At 48.8% G+C, this 15,349-nt stretch overlaps 1 protein-coding gene and 1 long non-coding RNA gene across 4 annotated transcripts in view; both read left to right on the top strand.

Annotated features, from left to right (window-relative positions):
* The first annotated feature begins 2,246 nt into the window (after nucleotides 1-2,246).
* Nucleotides 2,247-8,798, top strand: LOC134470659 (uncharacterized). The gene is made up of 2 exons (XR_010039690.1): nucleotides 2,247-2,760; nucleotides 8,520-8,798. It is a non-coding gene; the product is annotated as an uncharacterized LOC134470659 (long non-coding RNA).
* Nucleotides 8,799-12,723: 3,925 nt separating this feature from the next.
* Wscd2 (WSC domain containing 2) overlaps nucleotides 12,724-15,349 on the top strand; it is a 107,365-nt gene continuing 104,739 nt past the window's right edge. For 2 of the 3 annotated variants that reach the window (XM_063225810.1, XM_003477876.4), the window contains exon 1: nucleotides 12,724-12,861. The gene's annotated coding sequence lies outside the window, so the exon portion shown is untranslated. Of the gene's footprint in view, nucleotides 12,862-14,711; nucleotides 14,844-15,349 lie in introns of those variants that run through there. The other variant, XM_013141815.3, reaches the window with a different exon arrangement.

The raw sequence follows: 15,349 nt of genomic DNA, 5'->3' as shown, positions 1-15,349 counted from the left end.
CCAGTTCTGCAGTTGATGCTAAGTAGGAGCATCAAGTAGCAACACCAAAGCAAAAAGTGCTCACTGCTACAGGCATTTTCAAATTACCTATGAGCTCTGGAGAGACCAACTAGGGATGAGGCTCCGAGATTGGGGGAATGTAATGCATAATAATAGTCATTTGGAAAAAAAAAAGAAAGGAAAATAATTTGGAGGATTATTGAGTGGCAGAACCCCAAAGCTATAAACAGGATGTTTGAACCCATTTCAAGCATAAAGGTCACAATCTGCAATTTAAATGTGGCTCCTTTTTGCTCGGTTATGGTCCAGTGCTATCAATTAGCTGAAAGTGTGTGTGTGTGTGTGTGTGTCTATGCGTGTGCACGTGCACATAAGTGCATGTGTATAAAGGTTTTCAAAGAGCCCGTGGGCCTCTCAAGTAGGCTGGCTTGATGGAACACCTGGAAACCCACAGAGAACAGAGTATGGGAACGGGCGAACCCGTCTGCTCCACAGTGAGATCTCCTTCCTGCTTTCAGAAAATTAAAAACACGACACAGCACGAACACTTGCTCCCTTAGCAGTCTGCAGTGGTTTTGCTCTGAAAAAAAATGCATCAGGTATGGTGTGGGCACCAGCCCCAACACCAGTCCAGTGGTCTTTAATGCTGACCCTACTTATCAGCCAGGCACCATGCCTGAGGGGCTCACCCTGCTGAAGCCTGGGGTTACTGCTTGAAGTCTTTGCTTAGAGACAGCACCCCTAGAGTTTATTTTGTGGCAACCAGGTGAGTGTGTGTGAGACCTTGTCAAGGTGGAACTCTCTCTGCTGGCAGGAAAGGAGGGCTGGGACGTGATTAAGCTATGGACTAAAGTAGTAGTGGCCAACAGGACAAAGTTTCTCAAGCTTTAATGTGCACAAGAATCGCCTGGGAATCTCACTTAGACGCTGGTTCGGATGCACAGTCTGGTTGGAATTTGAAATTTGGCATTTCCAACAAGTTCTCTCATGCTAAGTGGATACTGATGGCCTAAGATCATATTTTTATTTATTTTTTCAGTACTAGAGATTGAACCCAGGGCCTTTGTGCTGAGCTACATCCCCAGCACGTTTTGTTATATCATATCACATTGTGTCATATGTTACCGTGTCATATCATATTGTATTTTGAGATGGTCTCACTTTGTTGTTAAATCTCCCAGGCTGCCCTAGAACTTGTGATCCTCCTGCCTCAGCCTCCCAGAGTGCCAGCATGACAGTTTGGCAGCCAGACTGTAGTCAAGGCAAAATTTTATAGCCTGTTCCACACTGACAGCTATGTTCTGTAGCCATGCCTCATGGGCTTTGAAGTATTTGAAATGTGGTAAGGCAGACTAAAAGATGGGGGTTTTTTATTTTTATTTGTTTTTAAGAAATGCTTTATTTCAAAAGTACTTTGAAGACCAAGCCCTAGGTTCTTGCAAGAGATCTCAAGAGTATACAATATCTGAGATAGGATATTTCATATTTTAGAAACTCAAGCTTAGAAATTGGCATTGGAAGGCTTACCAAACCTTTGAAATAAACATGGAACAGAAAGGAATACATGCATATATATGCATATTTATATTTTCCATATCCATGCATACAAATATTCTAGAGTTCTCTATAGACTTGGACAGTAACTTTCAAGTAACTTTCAGCGATGAGCTACATTTTCCCTTAAAAAAGCAAAAACGAGTTAAGAATCAGAAAAGGACACAGAGGACCCTGAGATTTATTATTTATTTATGATTCTGTGAGCTGAACCTAGGACCTTCACCTTGAGCTACATCCCAAGCTGTTTTTATTTTTTAGTTTGAGACACAGTTTTACTAAGTTTCCAAGGCTAGGCTTGAATTTACGATTCTTCTGCCTCAGGATTCAAGAGTTCTGAGGTCAGAAGTTGTGTATCACCATACCCAAAAGATCCTCAGATGTCTTAAGAAAAATGTTTTTTGTTTCCAGCTTTATTGAGGTATTATTGGCAAATAAAAACTGCACATATTTAAAGCGAATAGCGTGATGTTTTATATGCATACATTATAAATGATTACCATGATCAAGGTAATTAACATATCCTTTGTGAAGTATATGATCCAGTATATTTTATTTTTCAAATCTTCATTTGCATATATTTGTGGTATAATTAACTATAGTCACCATACTGTACAGAAATTTAATTATCTTGTGAATCTGAAGTTTTGTATCTTTTGACCGTTAGCTCTCTATACCCCCACCCACCTACCTCTGGGAACCTCTACTTTCTGCTCACTGAGCTGGGTTGGTTTAGATTCCACTTAGAAGTGAGTCAGGCAGTACCCAACTTTCCATCTCTGGCTTATTTCCCTTAGCTTAGTATCCTTCAGGTTCACTCATGCTGTTGACAATGGCATTTCCTTCCTTGTAAACGCTGAGCGCGTGTGTGCATCGGGTGTGCATCTCTATCACACTGCCTTTCAACCACAGAGGAACCCTTGTGTGGATTCCTTACCTGGTCTATAGTGCACAGCGCTGCGGTGAATGTGGGAGTGTAGACGTCCCTTTAAGACCCTGATTTCATTTCTGGATGCAGACCCAGAAGCGGGATTGCTGGATCTCACAGGAGATCTATTTTTAATCTTTTTGAGGAGTCCTCCATACTGGTTTCCTTCGTGCCCACACTAAATTGCGTCCCCATCTGTAGTATGCAAGGGCTCCCTTTTTTCCCCCCTCCTCACTAACAGCTATTCTTTGTCTTTCTGATGGCAGCCATCCGAACAGGTAAGAGATGATTCTCATTGTGGTTTTAATGTGCATTTCTTTCTTTGTTAACGATAGTGAGCATCTTTTCTTATACTTCATGGCCATCTGCATTTCTGCTTTTAGGAAATGTTTATTTAAAGCTTTTCCCATTTTTAATTGAAAGACTTGTTTTCGTGGCTAAATCTGAAATTTTACTTAAATTTAATTATTTTAAATTTAAACAGCTACCTGTGACCTGTGGCTATTTGCACTGGAAGCACAGCTCCAGTCTGTAAGCTCTGTGTGGTCAGGGGTCACATTTTTGGGTCACTTCTGTGTTTCCATTACTTAGCAGAGATCCTGGTCCACGTTGGAACTCAATAAATACTTACTGATAACATTGTGGTGTGATATAACTGGGGAAGGGTTTTTAAAACATGTTTGTGAGAATGCTAGACTTTTAGGTCTCCAAAAGCACCTTGAACTTGCACTGCCAGAGACCTACCAATTGGTTCTTTGACTCAATCAGAATGTGCAGCTAAGTTTCAGGAACTACTCACCAACTTACTGTATCATTTGTTTGCACATTGCTTCATCCTTCTGGGATCTAAGCAAATTCCCAAGTAGCTTGGACCCTTCAAACTGAATTTCATGGAAATTAGGAACTAGAGCTGCTTCCTACAAACACCAATTAGAAAATCCCCAAGGAAGTTCTCTGATTGGCTGAGCCTGGGTCATGTGGGCCAACTTGTGGCCCAATCACTGCGGTCAAATCACGACAGTCTAAAACGGGACCAGTTTGGCTCAAGGACTCAAGGACATCAGGGATGGCGTCTTCTTGATACACAGGCTGGAATGAGGAGGAACATTTCCTACAAGATGAGATATGTTCTTCTGGAAAATAGAACAATAAATTTGTGTTAAGGGCAAGGGTCCAGTTTATGTAAACGGATGTTGAGATGTATTTCTTTGAACTAAATCAGAGATATGGAGTTGTCCTGTCTGATCATGTCAAAAAGCATGAGGATAATAAGATTCTCTTGGGCAAACTGGTTTTTCTCTAGTTTCCCCAGCCTTGTTTTGTTAGTGAAGCTGTGGGGGTTCTAGAAACCACAGCATCCCGAAGAAAGGCAACATGTGAAAAAGCTGGCTGAGCAGATTTTGTTGGGCAGAGAAATGAAAGGGAGGAAGGGAAGAATGTTCCAAGGAGAGGAAACGGCATATGCAAAGGCCAGGTGGTGACCGCATCAAGCATTTGGAGGAGGACAGGGAATCTGCAATGGAGGGTGGAGGGGGTGGTGGAAATGGAGCCGGAAGTGGACTTAAGGCCAGATTTCTCCTGGCACTGAGAGCAGGAGGATGGGTGGTCTGCTGTGAGTGCCAGGAGGCGGCTGGGTCGTGGTGAGGCCAGAGCTATGTGTGTTCGACAGCACTGCTGTCCTTGGCTCTGGAGGCCCAGGGAGGGGAGGCAGAGCCACAAGGACAGTCCTGTCTCCTGCATCCTTAAGGAGCTCCTGCCTCAAGGACACCCGCCTCCCGGCTGCCTGTGTGTTCCTTATCTCAGGCTCAGACCTTGGCCAAGCTGGATCCAGGCCTCAGCAGCACCATTTCCAGCCCTGTGCCATTGGGCAGGTGACTTAGCTTTCCTGAGCCTTAGTATCCCCATCTGGAAAATGGGGAACAAATACCTGCCCTGCTCAGAAATAGTGAGATCACAAGGCCAAAATGAGCACGTGGGCCCCAGACCTGTAGACTCCAGGCCTCCGAGATGTTAGAGCTCAGCCGGTATCACAGTGTTTAGGTGTGGGCTGTGCTTCATGAGTGTATTTACTTGGAAAAAGTTCAAATAGGGAAGACATAGGAGAAAATGACATTCAAAAGACAGATGCTTGTTGGAGCAGTTCTGTAACCAGGTCAGGCCGACTCCTGCCAATTCCAAGGTAAAAATCCTCCGGTCCAGGAGCCTGTGGCTCTCTCTGCTCCCCAGAGACCTGAGGTATCTAAATTAGAGTACACTGGAAGAGGCTGATTTCTAAGAGCATTTCCCCAGAGGCCAGCCTGGCATCTCCAGAGAGACTGAGGGCATTGTGCTGTCTTTGGGGATGGACCTGTTAGCCAGGCCTGATGGCCATGTGTCCCCCTGGAAAAGTCCATGTGGAGCCAGGATGACCTAGCCCCTGAAATCATCAAATTCTGAAAGTTTGAGAAAATCTCTCTGAACCTCAGGTTCTCCATTTCCAGAATGGAAACAGGACCACTCACATTAGGGATTAAATGAATAAGCACACGGGACTTGTGGCCGAAGCCTTAGTTTAGGGTCAGGGCCTGCACGTATTGGATCCCTACGATGTGTGACTCCCTTGTATAATGCTGGCAGCACAGAGACCAGTAGGCCATGGACCCTGCCTCCAAGAGGAGGCTTGGGGGACAGACAACGGGACACAGCAGATGATGACAAAAAACAGACCCAATAAAAGGTGCACCAAGGAATGCGGGTCATGATGTCTCCATGGGTGTAATGATGCACTTCATTGCTTCTCCGTGCACTGAATAATCACAAACACTAAAGTAACCCTCCATCCATAATGATGACCAAATACTGTTATAACAGAGTCTCATTTATAGAGAGAGAGAAGCTCAAAGAGCTAAGATGACTCACCTAAGATCATAGAGTTAGAAAGATCTGGGTTTAAGATTCGAATCCAGACCCTACATCTGGTCCTTACTTCAAGCCAGTAAAATATACTCTATGGAACATATTCAGGAAATGTGTGGCAATCACCAAACGGATACAGAGGAACTAGTCAGCGGAACCTGTCAGCCCATAAATAATGACCATTTACTATATTCCGGGCTTGCTTTTTTGGACAGGATAATCCTCCCCTTTGCAGTTTAGAATCCAGGGGGACAGATAGGCATGCAATAAATAATTATAATAGGTGCTCTTAAGAGACACTCCATTCCCTGCCGGCCCCATAACCAACTTATCGAATAAACTGATGCTCAAAAATCTCTGGCTGATCCTATGATCCACAGAACACTGTCAGGCTGGGCCACTCCTGCCTCAATGGAACTCAGCAGAAGGATAATCTTTGCTCAGGGGTTCTCATGGGGCTGATGAGACTGGCCCAGAGCCACACTGCAAATCCGGGGGGCTCTCGCTACGGTCTCCTTTCTCCCGCCCTCTCTCCCTCCCTCCCTTCCTTCTCCCCACCCCTTCCCCAAAGTCTGTCCCTATTCCCTACCGCTGCTTCTCTCTTCAGTGTCCACAGTGCTTTCTTCCAATATCTGTCACGCTTTCTAGCTACACCTGGTGCCTGTTTTGCCAAGGGCTGGACTGTGGAGCACCCCACAGAGAGGAGAGGCTCCCCTGAACCGGCCACATGAGTATGGAAGAGGAAGCTGGGGAAGAGCCCTCCTGCGGAGGAAATGTGTGGCTTGGTGGCATCAGCTAAAATATTAGGGATCCCACCACTTTCTTGGGTGGCTCGTTCAACCACTCCGAGCCTGAGTTTCCTCTTTTGCAAAACAGTGTTCCTGATGCTAAGTGCAAATCAAGTGAGACCATCTATGTTTTGGAGCTCAGGACTGTGGCCTGGGAGCACCCCAGGGCAGGAGTGGCAGAAGTGGGGGGCTTCCTGGAGCCCCTCTAGGTTTAGCACTGCCCTACTTTCCTGTGGCCCCTATAGACACTCCCAGGGCTCCTCTTGCTGAAATCAATCAGACCCAGGGGAGACAGAGGCTTCTGTTCTCTCTGCCCATCGACATGGCCCCAGCCAAACCGGTCTACCTTGAAGGTATTTTGGCCACAGTATGTGGTGTCACTATGGCAGGTTGACCATTATCTGGGACATTTGATCCTGCCGATCTGCCAGATCAGATAATTTGGTTGGTTTGCCCGTCTTTCTGGATCATATGTCCTGAGTAATGGCCCCGTCCCCACCTGGCCTGGCTCTACCTAGACAATTCCCTTTTCAGCAAACCTGGAATGGAAACTGGATTCAGCCAGTCTGTTCAAGGCCAAGACTTAGGAGGGGAGGCTCATTAGAGCCTTCCACCTAACTTTTCTGTGGCTGATCCAGCATGGGCATTAGGCATCTATGACCGCTAAACGTTAAAAACTGGAATTTGCTGATTTTTTTAATAAAGTCTAACAGCTGTACAAACAATATAGATCAATTTATATTCAGAAAGAGCATTTCCACATAACCAGCACGCAGAGTAATTACAGAACATTATCAACACCCCTAATTTTTCCTTGTCTTTCCCACCAAACCTTTGCTCAGGTATAATCTTTCCTTGGCCCATGAGCAGCCTGGATAGTTTTGAAATTTATAGAAATAGCAGCAGATCACATGCACTGCTCTGGGTCTGGCTTCTTTTTCTTGAACATTGTATTTGTGACTTATCCATGGGGTCGTGGTGGCCACAGTACATTTGTTCTCACTACTGCATAGTGTTCCTTTGAATGGGTACCATATGGCTTACCCTTCCTTCCATTCAGGCTACTTCCAGTTTGGGGCTATCATAAAGAGTGCACCTTAGTAAGTGTATTTGTGTCAAGACATTTGTGCTAAGTATCAGATTTCCAGATAACTGAAAAGTTAAGTTAGAAAAGGATGACCTTACAACATGATGACTCTTAGTCTTTTTCATGGTGATATAAATATGCTTTAGAATTAGGGAAGAGGAGGGACACAGTTTGGGTAAAATTAGTAATATAGTATGTGTCCCCCAGCCACTGGTATGTGTCCCAGTTGTCAGCCCCCATGAGACCAGCTCTGGTTCTGTGGAAGGAAGTAGAGGTTTCGGCAGGTTTTGAGGGACGCATCTTTGAAGGGAGGCCCCTCTCAGCACCTTAGCCCAGGGGCCTTCTAAATAGCCTGGTGTGACAGTACGCACCTGTAGTTCCAGCACTTAGGAAGCTGAGGCAGGAGGATTGTCAAGATCTCAAGGCCAGCCTGGGCTATTAGTCCTTGGACAGAATTTACTCATCCTGTCCAGGCTCAGGGTTTCACGATTTGCACCTACAAAACAGCAACTAGAAATGTGTGATTTAATCAGATGTTTCCAGTCCTGAGATCATTTGCGATTGACTGGTGTTGAGAATTACTATGATATGAACAGTCATCGTGTGTTAAATGCCTGTGTTGCTTTGAAAGGTTTCTACACATTATCTCATTTAATTCTTCAAAGATGCAATGTTGTAAGAACAGCAAAGTTGAGCAAATTGAAGCTCAGAGAGGTTAAATCCCTCCTACAGGATGCACAGTCTCTAGAGACTCCCAGAACAGGGGTGGGAAGGAGGCTGGTTTCATCTTAGCCTTCATGTCTAACTGCTGTCTCTTGCTTTTTCCTCTAAAGAACTATTTCAGGCATGTAAAAACATGCAGAGAACAATACAATGTATCCACGGAACTGTATGAGAAACAGAACACCAAAAACACACTTAACCCTCCTGCAACTCTTTATATATTCATAAAAACATCCTGAATGGCTTTGCAGGTTTTCGCATCATAGTAAGTGGTGTTATCCTGTACGTCCTTTTGTGAGTAGCTTCCCCCACTCCAGACTCCACATTAAAAACTCACCATAATGCTTGAGATCTATCCAGGATGATGCATAGAGTTCTAGATCATTAACTTTCACTGCCGCCCTTTAAGAATTGATCTATCCCAGTCTCTTATTGATGGGCATTTCGGTTCTTTCCAGTTTTCCATCATTACAAAGTGCTGAGGTAGGAGGTCTTCACGCTTGTGTACCAAATTTTGACGGGTGAACTCTTTTCATCATGCTAGGTGCTGTGGCCTGAGTCCGTCCCCTGAATCTGTAAGCTGGAATTGTGCCCCTCAAGGTGAACGTCTTCGGAGGTGGAGCTGCTGGGAGGTGACTAGATCAGGAGGGTGAAGCCTCGTGATTAAAATCATCGACCTCTTCAGAGCCCAGAGACCTCGGTGGCGAGGAGCCTTTCTGACCCAGAAAACAGACCCCTCCTAGAGTCTGAGTTTGCTACACCTTGACCTTCAGCTGCTGGCTTCCAGAACTGTGAGAAATAAATTTCAAATATTTATAAACCAGCCAGTTTATGGTATTTTGTTAGAGCAGCTTGAACAGATGGAGATAAGGATTTCTCTTTTTCACTGCATACATCCTTGATAAAACCGGGCGATTTAACTCATTCATCAGTTTCTTCCTGTGCATCACCAAGCCCTTGTTGGATGCTGGGGACACAGAACTGGTTCTAAGACTCAGCTTTTGCCTGTAGGAATTGGCCTGCAGGACCAACCCCTAGCACCATCAGATGGTGCAGTGATAAAAGCTCAAATTGGGCTCTGCACCGAGGGCAGGTGCAACAGCACACTTCGCAGAGGAAGTGGCCAGCACGGTGGCGGAGAGTGGCTGGTTAGTGTGGGCAGTGCGGGCAGCTCCTTGCAAGTCAGGGGCCTTCTGCACAGTTCCCCTGCACCTCAGACCATGATCTGATGGATTCTCTCTTCCGCACAGTGACAGTGATGTGTGAGTCAGATGTTTAGTGCCTGAAAAAAACTTCATCTAACTGGGAAGCCCACATCTGCTTTAGTTCTGGGACTAGAATTCTCTCTGCTGTCCTGAGTAGACCACATCTTCCCTCTGCCTTGGGGGTAGCCTGTCCATTTGAGATCGGTATGATACTAGGTCATGACTCATATGCGTGGTATACAGATGCCTTCTGCTCATGCTGTGTGAAGCCCTCATCAGCTTAGATCTACAGTTATCTCTATTGTTTTTTTAAAGACAAGATTCAGAGAGGGTAAACAATGTACTCAACAGTGTCCTGGCAGCACAAGGTATAGCTGGGGCTCCCGAGTATTTCTCTTTGCCACAATTTTCCTGGCAGCTCTGGAAGTGAGTTTCCTCCTCACCAAGGAGAAGAGCACTGTCAAAGAGAAGTTACTTACTCCCAGATGCAGGCTGCTCACTACCTACACAGTCTCTTCTTTTGCTTCAGTTACTCAGGAAATTAGAGCAAATCCTATTTTTAGACGCTGTAGTTCAAATGACAGTGATATATGGCTCGCTTTTTTTTTTTTTTTTTTTGAACAAAGCTTAAACGTGTTACCTGACTTTGTGTTTGGAAACTCTCTTCCATCACTCCGCCTTGATCTTTATAATTTATTTTAAAGATTGCTTTGTTTTTCCTGTTGCCAGGAGTCCTGCAGCAGAATGTGGCCAGAAATAGTAAGATTCTGAGCTGATACAGAAGGCTGGAGAGAGGATGAGACCATTGTCAGGAACCTGAGACACCAGCACTGGCTGGTAAGCCGGGAGCAGGGCAGGCTCCCCCCCAGAATTATAATTTGTCTGCGGTTGGGGCTAAAAGACCCAGATATCATTCCTTCCTGCCAAAACTGATTCATTGACTGAAGGTGCGTATGTTACCACTTCACTGCTTACCTGTTACAGCCAATCACAATCTGTTAGTTTCCAGGACCAGCAACGGAGCTACCCAAGACTGTTGGGAACCCTGCAAACTCCAAGATGCACGCAAAGAAAATGCATAAGAACAGAAAAAAAGGGAGATGGTGAGAACTATAAAGAACAAGTTAGAAGCACTTACTACATGCTGGGAACACCTCTCACTTACCTTGATCAGCTTCATTTTTTTGGTCACTATCAGAAGGACCCTTCATTTCCATTTAACAAATTAGGTCTGGGGTGTTGAGCAGCTTCCCCCAGGGTACAGAGCTAATAGCCATGGGGTCAGGATGGCAAGATTTAGTACATACAAAGATGGGCCACCCGGTTCTATTTGAATTCCAGGTAAATGAGGAAAGAGAAATGATACGTCTGTCCCATGTCAAATTTCAGATCCGTACTGTTGGTGAGGGCTGTGACTGTCTTAGGTTCTTGGTATCCTGAACAAGGAATTGAGCAGGGTACACAGAAGTAGCAATGAAAGCATAGATTTGTTAGGGTTCACTCTGCAGGGTGGCAGGGGACCAGGGAAGGCAGCTCACAGCCCGGAAGAAGCCAGCCAGGCGTCAGAGCGCTGTGGGTTTCATGGCGAGGGAGGGCTCTGCGAACTGGGACAGCAATTCGCTCCGATCAGGGACGAGTCTCCTTTCTGTGGAAAGGGGGAATTTTTGTCCCTATACACAACTTTGAGGAGCTGTCGTGGCCTCCAAAGCCCTTGGTGGGAGTTTCTTAACCCAGATACCAATAAGATTACAATGAGTTCACTGAGATTACAGTTCCCTGAGTCAGGGTCACTTTCCGTTGTCTAGGATATTCTGCAGCACGTGTGTCCCCAGGCATGGCTTAATCATTAAAAGTGGGCACTCTTTGTGGTTTTTAGAAAACTTTCCTTGGGTCCCCCCAGAAGCCTACAGTATGGACAGACACTCTGTTGTTTGGCCCAGCTGTGGTCTAGCTGTCACTCTGTGGGTTTTGGAGAGCAGCTTCTTCCCTTTCCCTTTGGCCTCCAGGCCACTCCTTCCAGGAATTTCTCTTCTCTACCTCCTGCCTCCATACTAAAAATGGAATCCGGCAGCCTGCACTCTCCCTGAGCTCTTTCTGAGGTTCGCACCCTGCCTGCCAGGTATTTCTCGGCCACCCTCCTTCCTCTGGGATGTAGGTGACACTGTAAGACTGTGATCATGACGCTGACAGTGGTTGAGTGTAGGCCCCAGGTTGAATCTGTCATTTTGTCTCCCATTTTGTGGATGAGGAAACTGAGGTTCAGGGAGATAACCTGATGATAATCACACAGCCGGAAAGTATAGCTGAGCCTGAACCTCAGCCCAGTTCTGATGGTTCAGGATTTGTCACTCAAAAAAAAATTTTCTTTTTCATCATTCAAAAAAACAAAATTCAGGAACTGAAGGTGTAGCTTGGTTTGCCCAGCATGTCCAAGGCCCTGGGTTTGAACCCCAGCACTGAAAAACAAAACCAAATCCCAGATTTTTCAGAAGTTAAAATTTAACACATGTACAGAAGTGTGCTTGGTATGTAAACTTACAGTCTAGTGACTTAACACAAACACCTGTGTAGCTACCAACCAGGTCAAGAAAAAAAAGTGTCTCTGCTTTTGTTACTAGGAGACACCAGGAACCCTTTGACTTGGGACATTGCCAGACATATTTTGCAGGTGAAGACACAGAGGTTCAGAGGTTCAGAGGTTCAGAGCTCCTCCTGTGACTTGCCCAAGATCACAAAGCTTGGAGACAGAGAGAGACAGAGAGAGAGAGATAGACAGACAGATAGACAGACAGACAGACAGACAAGAGACCGAGTCCAACTGCAAGGTGCCACGTGCCAAACCTCTGAGCAGTGGCAGCAGCAAACCTTCTGCTATTCATGAGGTAATAACTCAGTGTCAGGCGCCTTAGTCCTTTGCATAATCATTTCAGTTAATTTTACCAACCACCCTACGACATGGATCTCGAGCCCATTTTACAGACGAGGAGACTGAGGCCCGGGGCTGTGGCGTCCGCCTGAGCTCCGCAGCAGCCAGGCCCAGTCTGCCGGTCTCCACGGGAGACTGGGGGAGAACCAGGTGGCACTCAAGGAGTTAAGCGAGAGGCAGCGCCGTGGCTCCGGCGAGAAGCGCGCGGGGCTTCAGCGCGCTGCTCGCGGCGGCGCGGGGAGCTGGGGCTGGAGACGCGAAGTCCCGGGCGGCCAGCGAGGCGGCGGGGAGGCAGCGCGCCACAGGCCGGCGGCCGCATCCGGCGTGGCGGCCGGGCGTCCCCGGGCGGGTCCTGCGCGGGCCTCGCGGTGGCGCGGGGCACCGCAGTGCCGCCCGCCTTGCAGGCTCGCGCGGTCGGGCGCGCACTTCCTCTGCTGCGCCCGCCTCCCCGGCTCGCCGGCTGGCGTCGCCACCGCCTCCTCGTCCCCGGCCGGCGCTGAGGCTGCTGCAATCCGGGCGCACGCTCTGCACTTTCCCGCGGCGGAGGATGCGCCCGGCGGCGGCCGGGGGCAGGTAGCTCGGGGCCGGCCGGGGAGGCTTGCTGGCCGGCCGGGGGGATCCGGCTGCGCTCCCCGCGGTGCACTGCAGCAGCCCGGCCGGGACGGCGCCCACGCGCGGGCGCCCCGAGCCACGCCGGACCGGGCGGGCGCCGGCACAGCTCGCCGCAGAGTTTGCGAGCGGCCGGGACTCCTCAGGTAAGGACTCGGGGGCCCCGACCAGCTGGAGGCTCGGGAGGAAGCGGGCCCGGCTGCTGCGCCCGCGTTCCTGTCCCCAGGCCCCCAGGCGGAGCTTCGCTCCCCGCCGCTTTCCCGCAGCCCGGGCTCCGCGCCCAGACTCCCGAGAGGGACCCCGAAGCTGCGGCAAGCCAGCCCGGGTACATGACAAACTTTCCTGTGGCCTAGGATGGGACGTGCTGGCTCGTGCAGGCTTCCCTGCTCTGGGCATCTCCGTGACCCCCCAAAGCTTTCCCACCAGGGGTTCTCAACTGAGCGCCTCAGGGGAAGGTAAGGGTCCTTTGATTTGGCTCGCAAGTGACCCTTTGCCGGCCAGCCGCGAGTTCCCAGGGAGAAGGAGCAGGTCATACTTGCAAGTTAGCTCCATGAGGTGTTGGTTGGGGGTGACGCAGACAGATGAGGTTCCCTGCGTCTGGGCAAAGATTGGCGTTGTGTAGAGGATTTGCATAGTTGGGATGTCCACTCTGAGATGTGAGCATGTGTGTAAGAAGAGAGAATGCAGGCTGGGGGGCTTGTTTAACCAGATTGTCCCCATTGGAGCCCTTCCGGCAGTCCCAAGTGTCATCGTGGGAGCCAACTCACCTCCGTGGCCGAGCCTTTAGGAGGGGCGGAGGTCACCTCTGGTTCTTTGTAGTTCCGAAGGGCCTGCTTTTTAAGTGAGAGGAAAAAACACTGGAGAAGTTTTCTGGACTGCTCAATGAGACCAGGCTGGTACCTGGGGAGGTGCAAACTTTTTGTAGAAGGGACAAGTGGACAGGGTGTCCTGGCACAGCTGTCCCCAGCTCTGAGGATGTGGGTGGTCCCCCCACACTTCAGCCCCCTTGAGCTCTGCAGACATAGCTCCTGAGTTTGACCAGATTATTTTCCTCCTTATGAAAACCCGTGCTCCAGAAAGACCACACAGTCTCTGAGGGTGATTTTGGAGCTACTTCTGGGGCCAGAGCTCTGGGGAGGGTTCCCTACTGGGGCTGCAGCTGAAGGCTGGGGTTGACTTGATGTCCTATTGGTGTACCTGTGAGGCAGAGACTCGGTGTGCGGTGTGCTTCTGGTCATCACTGAGGATCAGAACTTTCCCCTGATGCTGTGATCACCCCTGCTGGGATTAGGCGCCAGCTCAGGGAGTAGCGATCCTGTGCGCTTCCTGGACAGTTCTTGGGGCCTGAGATGGGGTTCAGAGGACCTCTTCTCTTTGCTTGGGATTCTGATCTGAGGTCAGTTTACAGCTTTCCTAGGTTGCCCCAAACCCAGGAATTCCTCCAGGACGTCATGACCTAGTGCTCGATGTCTTGGAGAGGCTCAGCTCTGGTGAGGAAGAGCCTCACATGTGCCCTCAGTCTGCTGTATGACTTTGGGCAAATCACCAGCCCTCTTCAGGCTCCAGCTGCGCCTTCTCTGACATGAAGGAATGCTATCTATCTTCTGAGCTCTCTATTCAGATACTCTGTGCCTCTGGGCAGTGTCATATGTGAGATTTTTAAAAACCCAGGAGGTGTTGAAGAGACCCAGGTCTCAAATCAGATCTAAGTTTGGCTGGTCACTGCATTTTCCCAGCTTGGATTTCTCTATAAAATGTCACAGCTCCTATTTTAGAAGGTCGCTGGGAGCCCTGATCGAGATGGAGCAGGGGAGTGCCCAGTGTCTGACAGTCCAGGGAGCTCAACATCCTTAGCAGCGGGCTCTCTGGTTTGAGGACTTGTGCATGGGCATCTGGGTGCTGTTTCCCTGGTGAGATTGGCTCTTACCCACTGGAAGCACCAGATGATCCTCGATTAGGGGGCAGGGTCCTCGTTTTCTCCAATCACCTGATACCTGCAGTCCCCACCCCCTCTCAGCTTCCTCTTAAAAGCACTGCTGGACCAGCTGCTCCCAGTGGGGAGCCCGGGGCAGTCTGGGAGGGCTGAAGGCACCCAGCTGCTGTGTCGCCATGACAACAGGAGGTGGTGGTAAGCTGCCTGTACGGCTTCAACTTTGTAGCTGTCTGGGGACCCAGAGCAGAGAAGTCCCGTCTGTCCTGGGTCAAGAGTCCCATCTGCTGAGGGGCTGAGGACTGCTCCACGTTAGGCAGGGAGGCTGCTGTTCTGGACAGGAATGGCCACACTCTTGTGCAACCTTGGAGGGGTCCCTGAGATTATGGGGGGACACGGTGGACTGTTCTGACTTCTTTAGGCTGTTGAGAGGGGCTTGGGAATGGCTCTGAGTCCCTGCTTGGGACCACTGTGAAGGGCAGAACTCATCCCCACTGGCTGCAGGGGAGTTGGGGTTACGTGGCGGGGGCCGAGCAGGAGCACCTGCACTGTGTTCTGCTTTAGTCTGTGCACTTGGCTTAGACGCTGAGGAAATGAATGGTTTGCACTCCTGGTGGAATATGTGTGTATGCGCGTGTACATGTGAAAATGTGTGTATTCTAATGCAGCTGGCGTTTATACACTTATGGGAGGATGACTTACGT

Source organism: Cavia porcellus, unplaced genomic scaffold (assembly GCF_034190915.1).
Source record: "Cavia porcellus strain 051 isolate PalLab524CR breed Dunkin Hartley unplaced genomic scaffold, mCavPor4.1 scaffold_16, whole genome shotgun sequence".
In the NCBI taxonomy this organism is placed as follows: domain Eukaryota; kingdom Metazoa; phylum Chordata; class Mammalia; order Rodentia; family Caviidae; genus Cavia; species Cavia porcellus.
Note: the sequence above shows the minus strand (reverse complement) of the source record. Positions and strands in the feature narration are given on the sequence as shown.